The following is a 13,539-nucleotide window of genomic DNA, read 5'->3' as shown; positions in this document are numbered from 1 at the left end:
TCATTATTTTTATGATATTTAGTGGTAGACTTGTTAGCATAAATTTCATACGGGATTTAGATTACTTTGTCTCTCACAACTGGCATTTATTTTTGCCCCTCACTACTTTGACAGTTCTTTAATCTTGAAAGATTGCAGAACAAATGTAGTTTACAAATACACAGAATTACTACATTACAGTACAAGAAAAGGTAGATCCACCTAAATCTGTGATATAAGTTTTGTTACAACTCTATGCCATGAATTTCAGTGTTCTTAGAAATATATGAATAGTAGATGCTGAAGTGGATAAACTAGGAAGACAAACCAGACAATTAGAAGAAAAAGAAATAAAAACCTCAGGCTGTACGTAAATTAGGTAACACAAATTCAGAACTATTATGTAATATTTGAAAGCAATGCTTTCCTAAGTGGAAAAAAACTCCGTTGTGTTATTTACACAGCATTGGGCAGAGTTAAGGTCATGTACTCAGTTTAATCTTTGGACATTTCTGATTCTTCTTTAACCTGGTAACTTTATTGGTCTATTATTTGGAGAAGATAGAGAGAGGAAAAGTTCCTGCTAAAACAGAGCCTTAAACTTTACATTTAAGTTCCAAAATCACTCAAAATTATGAACCGCTGAAAATAGTTGCCCAGTTTATGCTTACGTGTTAGGAGGTGACTGTTGATTCAATCATCATTTACTATTTTTCATACAGAATCCCTATCTCATTTAGTGCATAAGGAAGGCTTACTTTGATAGAGAAGCAAAATTGAATAATAATAGAGATGGTTGGCTAAAACCCTGACTTTGCAACTTCAGAGTATCCTTTTAGCATGTTTATGCAGTTTCCTTGGGTTGTAAAAAACAAACTGAAAACTATAAATTACATTGTCTTATATCCGCATGGATTGTCAGAAAAGCTGCAACATTTAGATCAAAAATTTTAAACCAGCTTCAGCTTGTGAGTCCCCAGCATTTTTTCCTAACTGACGTGTGACTCCTGCATAATGTGTTTTGCCTGCTGGTAATGGGCCTTTTGCTTTTCCCTGTCATCTGTAAATCTGCCCCTAATTTTGATGCTTGAGCTAATGAAGTGAGGGATAGCAATAATATATTGCTATCCTAAGTGTGGACCAGCAGTACAGAAACATGACATACAATGGCAGTGGCCTTGACAGATCACTGTAGGACCTTTTATTCCATGTTGAAAAGGGGACTTGGTACTAAAGGGGTTGTTTTCTACTCAGAAACACTATTTTCCTCAGAAGTCTGACTCCTTTATAAGATTTTCATCTAGATTTTCCTATTCATAGACTCCTGCTTTTTAACCCAAACAGCCTTCGATTTGTCCTGCTAATTTTTAGTTACAAGAAATGCAACTCTGCCACCCAGACTCTTTTACCCCGCATTTCACATGAATTTTGTTTTGCCTCTAGATTTCCTTCCTTGGTTTCAAGCCATAATTTTTTGACCAGCCAGTCTGAGCTCCCATCTTCTACTAGTCTCTGCTCTGCACCAGCATCCACCTCTCTTGCTTGTTCCACTTGCACTTCTATGGTGTCTTACGTTCAGCTCCTGTCCTGTGTGCCTCTGCATGAAGCATCTTCTCCTTTGACGCTTGCTGGATGTCAGCGAGCGGATCATTCACAGTGCAGAAGACAGGAGCTTCTTTCTCTCCCTTCTGATGTCTGGCCCCATCGCAGCCTGGAAATAACCATATTAAGAACAGCCCAGAATCCTCCAAGTATATATATGGGATGAAAGCACAGTTCCATGCTGGGGTTAGTGAATGAACCATTCAAATAAGAGGAGAAGCAGCACAGCCTATTGTTTTTTGGGAATGGCTTATAGACAGACGACTTCAGAAAGAGGGGGAAGCTTGAGTATGCTCGGTAAGAACAGAAGCTTCTGGGATTTTTGTGGTTAAGCTTCAGCAAACTTCTAGTGAGTTCATACACATTGGACTTTTCCAAGGTTTACATTATGAGTGGTTTCTCGTACAGTTAGCAAAAAGCACATCAGTGACACACAGACCACCCTTTTGCCAGATGTCAAGTTCCTGCTCCAACATATGAGGAGGGCACAAGAGCCGCCAAAGTAAAGGTTACAGGATTGTTTTTTTAACAGCAAAAAATAGCATGTTTTTCTCTTGCTTCACAGCAGAAACATTTTGGCTGAAATTTTCCGAAAGATTTCTTCATAAGGCAAATGCCATGCATGGAAAATTTCAACCTAAACAGTTAGTTTGGCAAAAGTATAAGCAACTAGGTCTTATAACAGGAAATGTTTGCAGCCTTAATACTAGGCAGTGCTACCAGTTCTGTGTATAATTTACTCAGCACCACCCTATCGCACTGACAAAGGTATTCAGCTGCTTGCAAGGCCAAGTTGTGAGCTTGGAAGGCTTGAGCGTTAGCTCCCAGTTGATGCTGACTAGTGTTGACTCCCCAGATTCTCTTTTAACCACAGCCTTTGCCCGTTTTTTGCAGCATAGCTTACTACATTCCACAGCTATGCCATATTTTGGAAAGTCCTTTACCAAGTTTGACGTTCATGGTGATTTTAACAAAGATGAAAAGAAGACAAAGATTGCTTGGGAAGTTTCCATCAAAGTTGTTATGACTGAAGGTAATTTTTGAATCCTTTTTACTCTTCCATGAGGATGCTTTCTACCTGTGTAGGGTTGCTTTGATGGATTAGGAAAATGAGGATATCTGCATCATCAAATATATGATTTGTGACCATTGCGTATCACTGAAGACTCTACAGCAGTGATGCCAAGACTGAACAATGGAGGTTACTGGTATGTAGGTTTCTTCGTCTTTTCCATTAGATGGACAGTGACGATAGGTGCTAAGGGACTTTGATTTTGGCTTTTATTCTCCAGCATAATTTTGCAATATCACTGTAAGTAGATACACCCCTATGTAATCTGTAATGGGTCTAGAAAAGTCACATATCTCATAGGATTTTGTCAGCATGTTACTTGTGCACATGTGTTTTCTACTGGTCCAGACCCAGAAACATGTCAGAGAGGTGTATTTTTCTGGGCAGCCCCTTCTTTCTCTGAGCTTATATTTTAAGCATAACGAGACACAACACTGACAGCCTTTCAAACTTTTCAAGCTCAGCCATGGACTTGAAGCACTGCTTTCTTGCTGCTTCCCTTGAAGCATTAAGCTTCCAAAACAGAGGAAAGAGGATGCATACCTGTGACTCGCCATTGCCTCCACGGCTCACTGAGAGGGCTGACTGCAGCAAGCAGAAGATGGCAGACATCTCTTGGGCTGAAGGTGGTTGTACAGAGCATTTCACTGACACAACATCCTTTCCTGAGCTCCTAGAGATGATACCACCTCTTATCTAGCACTGCTGTGCCATGTCATAGCCAGCTGCTCAAAAACAAGAGTTGAGGGTGAAAGCATGTATCAAGTATTAGAGGGTAAAATGCTCAGGGAAAAATGCAGAAGGAAAGCATACTATTACAAAGTCAGAGTCTGAAGAATGACGATTGTATTGAAAAGAGATTTAACCACACTAAATATTTCAAAATTGCAGAAATGCACAGTTGGATAGTCAGATAACCTCACAGCTTCCATATAGAGATAACATGCAATAATTATGTGATTGTGATTAAGGCAAAATGGTGTTGCAGGCAGCAAAAGGACAGTATTGTGGCTGCTTGATTTCTAACGAATCAGTTAGATAGGGACACTATCTTAAAGAAAAAAAAAATCCATTAACTAAGTTTAATTTAATATCTAGGAAAGCATTGAGGAGCAAGAATTACTTATTTCATATGCTGGCTAGATCTGTCATTAGAAATGAAGGATTAAATCCTCATGATTCAAGAAACTAGTCCTCAAAGTGAGCATCCAATATCCCAGGATTCACTGTAAAAACTGTTAATGCACAGAGTAGAATACAGTTTTCTTCTTTCCCTTTGTCCGAATGGAGTTTACCTGCTGGCAACTCAGCAGACATTGATATAAAATTTTTATATCAAGACAGCACTCAATGTTTCTACAACTTTCTACTTAAGCATTGGTGGGATTATTTTATTACTAAATATGCTTCCATTTCACCTTTTGGGAAAAAGGAGCTGATGATTGACAATAAATTTATAAGGAGACAAAAAGCCAGGAGTACAAACGAAGAGAGGCAGAGAAGTCAGGAAGTATATCTTTCTTTGAGTTCTGAAGACAGTTATTATTCTTCCATCTTTTTATGTTTAGATTTGATCCTTGGGAAATTGTGACTAAAAGGCATAATAGAGTTTAAAAAGGAATGTCAGTACTAAATACTGCATTCCATTTACCCTAAATGACCAATTCATTTTCGCTAAGAAGCTAGTGCTGAGCCTCAGCCACAAAGATGCTGTAGAAATACTGATACCAGCTTTGCCAAGAATTTTGTAATTTACTTCATTTCATCTACTCATAAGCAGCATGGCCTAGTGAATCAGATGGCAGCTGGAATGTTCCTGGATGGAAAATAAGAATACTGTTATAAGAAAAATGGTAAAGTTTGAACATTTGGTTTCATTTTATAATAGAATAAAAATGACATCCTTTGAAATATTTAATTTAAAATACAAGAGACAGTTTTGCTTGTTCTCCAAAACAGCCCACACCCCAGTGGTTAGGATGTTGGAGTAAAAGCTGTTTGGAAGATGTTCAGTAAAGTGTATTTTGTTGGAAAACAGCAGTTCATTAAAATGGGAAACAAATCTGTTTATCACAATGTTGTTAAAATAATTTTCAGACCTAGGGCAACACTTCTCATCCAAGATATAAGAGTACCATTATAACGAGATTTGAACTTAGTTCTTCTGAGTCCCTAATGAATTCCCACAGAAAGATGACCATTAGGTTTCGACTTGATTTCCTACTCTGCAACAGACTTCCCATGTTATCTTGAACAAGTTGCTTTGGTCCAGATTATTTAAAGGAGTTGAATGTCTAAGCCCACTACGTATGCACATTTTTTCCAGTTTGACTGCATGGTCTAATCTTACAAAGACGCCAGAGCACATGTCAGAACAAGATATGGAAACACCAACTACAGACCATCAATGGATAAGATAACAGCTTGACATTTAGACATTTAGTAGTGGTGGGAACAACTGCACTGTGATTGAGTACTGGTGGCAAAGGATGCTGAGAAGATGTGGGCAACCAAGTTTCAAATTTGCACTCTGCTCCCATGGCTGCAGACTTTGGATCATTGAATTGAGCACCTTGATACAGTTGGCAACTCTGGCTTCTGATCTGTTTTATAGAACAATCAAACTACATTTTAAAGCTACTTTAACTGAGAGACAATATGACTGGAAAGAGTTCCAGAACCTCACTGCTTTGATTGCCAAACAGCCTTTTTTATCCATTAATCGAAAAGTATTAATTTGCCATTTTACACTCATTTGCCAATGCTGTCCTTTGAGTTAAATAGCTTCTTTCTTCACTGGAATTTGTGCACCTGATGTATCTAGAGCTAGCAATCATACCCATTCTAAACTTTGCTTTTTCTAAGTTAGACAACAAATTTCTTTTACTATCCCTTTGTAAATAAAGTTTCTCTCTGTTGCAAATTTCAGTAGCCCTCCTCCACACATCTTCTAGTGTGAAATTTTTTTCACCACATAAATACATTAATGCTTCTCTATCTTTTTCCAGTAAGACTTTGCTGGATGGACTTTAGGATCCCTCAGCTTTTCCTGATACGAAAAATCACTGATGCTGCTGAGCTAGCGTTGCAACTGGTTCATAGGCCCTGGTCATCTCTTCTTTTTATGCAAGCTGATGGATGAACCACTGGAAAGGTGAGAAAACCCTTCTGCTTTAGGTCTGTACATGTATACCCTAATTCTCTACTGTCAAATTTAATCATATTTTTATTACTTCAATTTTCAAGTAATTGATTTTTCCGGTAATATATATATCTATCTCTCCATCTGTATTTGACAATACATGTGTCATCAACAAATTTCTTAAGACCATTTTTACTACTTGTGCCAAGTTCAATATTGAAAATGTGAAATAATATTGGCCTGGAGACTGATCCTTGAGGAGCCCCCGCCATAAATTCATTTCAGACTAATCTGCCTTTTTTAACACATGCTACTTTTGTTTCCCTCACCCACGCAGAGTTTTCTGCACCAGTCTTAATTACTCTTACTTACTCTGTACCAGTCTTACCTACTGTTACGTTCGGCTATAGACTCAACTTCTGCTACGACGACAAGACACGAGCTTCTGCTCCAAGTTTATGTATCAGAGATTTGAATGTCATCTCTCACATCACAGTGAGTTACAGACCTGGAAGATTACTGTCTTCTCTTTGTAGTTCCCATCTTCTTGTGGTTGCAGAAATATCTGTCTAAGCAGAAGCGATGTCATAAGTATTTAATATCAGAAGAGTGTTTGAAGCTGTGAAGTGCAGGAAAACTCCTGGTTGCAAAGGTAAGCGGGGCCTCTAACTGAGAATTAAAATTCCACTGGTCAAACAGCTGTACGTTATGCACAACAAGCACGAGTGAGGTGCTTATATGTCTCTAAATATATGTGCCTTAGTCATCCTATGTGGCAGCTGCCATTCTGCAAGGATAAAGTAACTTCCAGTGTCTCTATCTTGCTCATAGGCTTGAGTCAGGTATAAACAGCTTTTGAATTTATAATCATGTGCTATATGATCCTCAAGTTGTAGCATATGCAGAATCAGAAATATGGTCAAAATTACGTGCAATTCTGCAAAATATTTTTTAATGTTTGATCACATTCATTGTTTTGTCCTCAAATTTCATACAATAAATGCTAATGAAGTAGTAGAATATCTACTGTTGGCAGCTAGAAAAGCTACTGATATCTGGTTTTCTCTCCTTAATTTTCCTCTGTTTTAACATAAGCATTTTTCTAGCATGAATGGATACAGATTTTCCATTAAAAACTGTTAGCAGTGGATGAGTAAATGTCTGCCAATGTTACAGCCAGTTCACGAAGAATCCAGCTTCACGGTCTTGCCAACACAGCAATTAGGACCACATGTGCTGGAGAGGGAATGGAAGCCTGTGCATAGTGATGACAGTCCCATAAGGCCCAATGGCTGCCTTTCCCGTCCCAAATTTCAGAGACTTTTTAAAACATATCTGCCTATTATAAAGTTTCTGGTTTGTGTATTTAAAATCCACGATACTTCTTTCTATAGTATTATTCATCTCTTCTTTGACTACTTGTATTTATGTCTTATTATGTCAGGGAAAGAGTGAGTTTTCAAACGATTCAATGCAAGAGCAATTAAAACATACTAATGTTGAAGACATATACACGTTGTGTCCATATAGATAGCTATATGTGTATATGTGCGTGCATGTATAAAAATATACAAGAATATTAAGCCTACAAGTGTTTATACCACAAATGACTCATGGGAACAGCACCAGCCTTTGCAAGCTCCTACACCTCAGTCCCGATCAATGGGGGAGATGTGTCACTTGTTTAGCAGCCTGTGTGAAATTCATTTGGGGTTATGCCCCAATCTCTTCTCAACAAGTGTGTAAATGATGCTCTAATATCTGGATCTTAGTGATGTGTTTTGCAAAAGGAATTGTAAACCTGGATGGGTATGGAAACAAAACTATACTACTGCTGGAAAGTTTAATAATGGTTTGAGCAATTAAAATATATTAATGGTAAATACATATACATAGGTTGTGAATTTGATTTAAGCATAAATCCAAGTGCAAATGGTAATAAAATGATAGCAGCAATCAAGGGAAAAAAAGGATCAGCTTTCCAAAGTAGGATTAGAGGCTGCTGACATACATACACAGAGCTCTCTGACCTTAAGAGCCGAATTGCATATTTTTCAAAGAACAGCTCAACCTTGCTCGGTGACAGCAGACACAGAAGAAAACATGATTACTGAAGGATGGCACAGTGCCTGAGGTACCAGGGAACAGTGCACACTTGAGCCAGGATGGAGGCAGAAACCCAGGCTATCGGTGCAGAGATCAGGAGGATGTCCAGTTCCATGATTCACATCCTAAAAGGCAGTTCTAGTCCCTTCTGCATTCCTGGGGTGGGCTACGTGTTAGCTGCCCAGCGGGGACATCTGCCTCTGAAGGGTAGCCTGAGATTTGCAAGGTCAGCGTGACAAGGTGAGGTATGTCACAGCCCCTATTAGTAGTTAATTGGGTAAACTCAAAGCACAAGCTCATGTCCTGGCACCTGGCATAACGGTCTGCGTGCTGGCCGGTCCGTGCCACCATCCCTCTCCCAGACACCACCGGGCACAGCGGGAGGTGTACCCCCTGCCAGGCTCCATTCCCAGTGTGAGTTTTGGATGGGAACTCTCTGGTTTGGGAGGGGAAGAGAGCTCCGATTTGGGGACAGGAGACAGGTTGGGCTATTGGTCTTATGGCCAGAGAATGGTCCTTGCTCTGTTTTTTACTGGCTGTACTGGCCTCAATGTATCAGAGTGCGCTCCCCATGAGGCAGCGAGAACCCGGCTGTTGACTATCGAAATTTTGTGGGAATTCAGTGCTACAGAGTGAAGGCCTTGCAATATAGGCAAATTCTGGGGTCAAGGATGCTTGCCTAGAGGTGTTTGGTGCACTCTTCAGATAAGTACTGGAGCCACTACAATTACCAAGGCATGTCGCTGCAAAGAGCTCAGTGTTTTCAATGGTTTTCTTTAGACAGTACAAGTTATTAAGCACTGTGCTTGAAAGTTAAATTTTTGTGTGAAGACTCCTACCTTTTTCACATACTCAAATAAACAAAAGCATTACTTTAACTTTGCACTGATAACATTCGCCAGCATACTCTGTCCATTCGTATGGGGCCCAAAGCAGATAAGAAATGCCTGCAGTATGCTGAAATACAGAAGCACAATATTTTGGTTAGGATGGGTACTGTCAGAAAAAGCCCTGGCATCTAGCGACTAAAGGTTGGTAGGAACTGTAAATCCCCAAAGGGTTGAAACCAGACTCCTATTTTTTATTATTTTTTTTAAGCCATGGCGCAGTGCCAACAGGATGCCGTTCTGTTACAGCATTGCAGTGAAGTGGTTAGGGTCAGAATTGCATTTAGGCACAGTCATTGTTGGATAACTGCCCGTCCAGCCTCATTCATTCACATACAGTACATATGCTTATAATGGATTTCAAGGCCTCTGTAACATGGACTTGAAACCAAAAAAGAGAACAATAAAGATTTAACCAACCAGCATAGCTGGTTCTTTTCCCAGTCTCTGAACTCTATCCAGAAGACACAGCCAGACGTGGCTTGAAGAAAGAGCCCATAATCCAGAGAGTGAAAGAAGAAGGTGGAGAGAAAAGGAGTTTTCAGGACATCAGTTAAGAAAAAAAAGAAGTCTTGCTTACATATGGGAATAAGGAGTCTACAGATGTGCACAGGATGAAACCTTATCCCCAGCTTCAGGCATACATTTCTCAGGAAATCACTAACTTCCAGCGCGGCCCCCGATATTGGTCTGTTCGATACAGGAGCCCTGAACTTGTACTTCCTCTTCACGTAATGTTCTCCTGATATTTTAAGAAAACGGATTTATAATTTTCTTGTACATGGATCCTAGCAATTGGGATGTATGTGGCTGCAAAATTAAGATTCTTGTAAGATACAATTTGAAAAATCTCCTTCGGGGCACAGCTATGCTATGGAGTACATATGGTACGTCATATGGGGAGAGCCGGAGAGAGCTGGGGCTGTTCAGCCTGGAGAAGAGAAGGCTCAGGGTAGGTCTTATGGATGTGACGGTTGGGGACTGTAAAGAAGATGGAGTCAGGTTCTTCTCTGGGATTTCCAGTGACAGGACAAGAGGCTTTGGGAACTAATTGAAATACAGGAAATTCCATGTAGGTGTAGAGAAAGGTGAGGGTTTTTTAATGTGAAGGTGACTAAGCCGTGGTACAGGTTGTCCAGAGAGGTTGCGGAGTCTCCATCCTTGGAGATATTCAAAACCCAATTGGATACAACCCTGCGCAAGATGCTGTAGCTGCCCCGGGTGGAACTAGATGGTCTCCAGAGGTGTTGCCTAGCCTCAACCTGTATTTCTGCGGTCCATAAACCAGTGGTGACTTGGCAGCTCTAGGACAAAGCAGCCAGGCTGTGTTGGTGGGATGTTGTGCTCAGTCAGATTAGTTTTCGTTCAGTGCCACCTAACACCAACCACACAGTTACATTAGGGCATTTAGGTCTATCACCTCTTCCTATTAAAGAGTTTCATTGCTCCATGCTAGTGTCCTACATATGGCCTTGTATTCCTGGAAAATGCCCTCAGGTGGAGTTTTCTTTCTCTAGTTTTAACTGCTCTCAAGTTTTGTATGGCATTCTGAAGGTCCAGAGGTCCTATGTGAGAGACCAAGAAATTGGACACTTGGGAACATTATGCCCAAATGTAGTATTGTTATCTGATCATGATACGATTAGTAAAATCATTTTTGTTGACAAGTCTACAAAGCACACATTTGACACTCTTTCTCCATTACAGAAACCTCACTATTTGCTGCTGAAATGTCAGCCAAACAATATGAAGTGATATCTTCCGATTAGAGCTAGATTTTTAAAATAACCCCTCTTTCTATTAATCAGTTTTATGTGTACTTCAGCAAATACTGAGAGAAATATTCTTCTTAACATGGGAAAATTCAGAAAATAGAAACGCAGTTTTAATGCAGAAAACTCTTTTTTTTCTTTTTCTTTTTTTTTTTTTCCTGCATGACAGCTCTGTGGTATACCTTGGATCAAGTTACAGTATGTCAAGACTATGGGGTGAAACCTTACCCCTATTGAAATCACAAATAGGCCAGGGTTTCATGCATGAACTGTAATTGGCAAGACTTAAATGTCATAAATATTCATTTTGTTTGGAATTAATGATGGAACAAGGATATGCGAAATGCTGGTTTTGAGACACTTTTTGAGAATTTTGAGAACTATTTTAGGAGATACACTCATTTTACCTATTTGGTAAAATTTTTGGCCTCGATTCTTGTCTCACAGTAACCTTGAACAGGATGGGGCTTGCTAGGTCATCAAGTTTAGTCTTCTTTTATAATGAATGACCATTTTATAATAAAACCCTGTATTCATTTACCCAGGGATGTCCTAAATGCTTCTTGTTTTTATTAATCTAAAGCAAAACCTGTTCAGTTACCTAGTTACTGCTGGTATTTTAAGTGCATTTTGTCACTTCTGCACTAATACACCAGTAGAACTGAAAAAGCAAACTGGCTAGAATAACACAACCTAACACTAAATTAATAGGAAGAGCTGCCCTTCATAAATGAGAGCGGTTATCCAGAGAGGCTGAACGCAGTTGTGCGTAAACAGGAAAACTCTGCACCTGCTCTCCTGTTCAGTGATCTACTCTGTGAGTGCACTGGCTGACTTTAATGGATGAAAGTTTTTCTTAGTGCTTAGCATAAATCTGTACCTGGCCCTCAGTACCACATGTAAGTATCTTATTGGTTTTCGGCCATCACTGTGGTATTAGCAAATATTTTTTCTGTGACTCTTAAATAAATTTTCTTTCTGTTAAAGGAACACTTTTAAACAGCATCAAGGTATTTCTTGAGTGTGAAAAGTTGTTGCTTACAAGTTGATACCCACCAAGTATCTTTTAACATGGTATATACCATATGCTATTAAAACATTTACCTGCTAAGTTGTGTGCATCTGTCTTTTGATGATATATCATTAGCATGTTCTGGCCATAATTTGAAATGAAGAGGCTGCTGTAAACACTGATCTTAGCCCTGGCTGGCAGGTTTTCTTGAGACAAATTGCTAGGCGGCTGTATATATTTTTATAACTTTATGCTACTAAAGAAATCCAAGCAATGACACCATAAGGGAAAAAAAGTACCTATTTTAACAAGGTCAATACATTCAGCTGTTTGGTAGATTTAATTTTTCATGCACCCACGGAACAAGTTGTGCCCAGGATAGACCCCTGATTAGCATGGCATCACTGGAGGCTTGAAGCATCTTTCTTTGCCTGCAATGTATCTTTTGTGGGTAAGTACTGTGAAAATCATCTTTACAGCTCTTATCAATCTTAGAGCACTCTGGAGAGACATTTTGATCCCCATGTACAGATGGTGCAAATATATCACAGACAACTGAAAGGACCTACTGAAAACTACCCAGCAGGTCAGCAGCAAAATTGGCATCTGTGGATTCCTACTTGAAAATATCCTACTTATCCAGAGATACTATTTCCCAAGATGCTGTCACTTTGAAATCATTGCCAAGCATTTCCTTTGCTTACCTTATTGCTCTGATCCTCCTGGGCTAGGTACAAGATTGTCCTTTCAGGCTTAGACAACCAGGACTGATACAAACGGACACATTCCTAAGCATTTCACTGATTTTGTGGCTGTCTGGATTTCTGTGTCTAGAAGACAGAAAAAAGCAAATATAGCGATTGTGCATGCACTATTCTATGCAGTGGTTAATGAATTAATGTCAATTAGGTATTACTAGCTGGAGTTTACCTTCTCATTTTCTAGATAACTGTATAATTACTTCAGACTGTTGAAACTGCATTTTTTTATTTTTTGGCTTGTACTATGTCTGTGCATCTAGCCAGCTATATATCTGTAGTTCAGCGTCAAAGACTAGAGAAAGAAAACCACCACCACAAACTTTGGTGATGCGATTTTGATAGCCTCAGCTTGACTAACAAACTGCTATCAATGTGACAGCCCAATGCTAGGCAAAGGTGGAGAGGAACCTCCCAGCTATACTGCTTGTAAATATATGTGGCTATTGTAGCCCAAAGGGATTCAAGACAGCTTAAACAATGGCGTGATGTATTTTCTAGGCTGGAATGCAGTTTGTCAAGAGTTTGGATATAAAAAAAAATAAAATGTCTAACTATCTGCAATCATTTTACAGGCTTCTATTCTCTTGGTTATGCTTTCATGGCAGAAGTAGCCTGCACTCTTGCTCTAGTGCTACTCCTCAGCCTTGCTTTTGCTGTACAGACAGATCTCAATCAAATGATCCCTCAGATCAGGCTAAATGGCCCAGCTGAGTACTGCTGTTTTGGTAAGACTTGTAATACTCCCTCTTTTTAATGGGGGGAGTAATTTAATTTGCATTAAATTAAGTAAATGTTACACCTCCAACTTTTTCCCAGAATTTCCAGAACAGAGCAACTCCTCCCACTGTCCACTGGGAAAGCAGCAGAGTGGTTCAGCATATCAATACGGGAAACATTCCAAGAAATCCTACCAGTGCACCTGCATGATAACAGTACTGGCAAGGACAGGTATGGTTGTCTAGCGCATTAAAGAAGATGCCAGTCACTGACAAGCTCACTAGTCAAGCCATAACTTCAGTGGCACATAATGACTAATGGTACTAAGTAATTAAGGGCTAGCACTTAAGTAAAAGCTGCTCTAATTCTATTTATGTCTTAAAACAAAACAAAACAAAACAAGGAGAGGGAAGTTATGCAGTGTCAGGCATGTGTGTGTAAAAAAAGGGATAACTGCTTTATTCTGCTTAAAAGTTATTAGCCAGATTC

General features: G+C 39.4%; 1 long non-coding RNA gene across 2 annotated transcripts in view; it reads left to right on the top strand.

The window, feature by feature from the left end:
- LOC138689536 (uncharacterized) overlaps positions 1-7,682 on the top strand; it is a 37,882-nt gene extending 30,200 nt beyond the window's left edge. The window contains exons 3-7 of one of the 2 annotated variants that reach the window (XR_011328383.1): positions 1,423-1,730; positions 2,476-2,789; positions 5,662-5,807; positions 6,206-6,447; positions 6,891-7,682. This is a non-coding gene — a long non-coding RNA (uncharacterized lncRNA). The remainder of the gene's footprint in view (positions 1-1,422; positions 1,731-2,475; positions 2,790-5,661; positions 5,808-6,205; positions 6,448-6,890) is intronic. The other variant, XR_011328382.1, reaches the window with a different exon arrangement.
- The last annotated feature ends 5,857 nt before the right edge of the window (positions 7,683-13,539 follow it).

This window comes from Haliaeetus albicilla, chromosome 17 (genome assembly GCF_947461875.1).
Source record: "Haliaeetus albicilla chromosome 17, bHalAlb1.1, whole genome shotgun sequence".
Taxonomy (NCBI): domain Eukaryota; kingdom Metazoa; phylum Chordata; class Aves; order Accipitriformes; family Accipitridae; genus Haliaeetus; species Haliaeetus albicilla.
The sequence above is the reverse complement of the archived record's forward strand: the minus strand, read 5'-3'. Positions and strand labels throughout refer to the sequence as shown.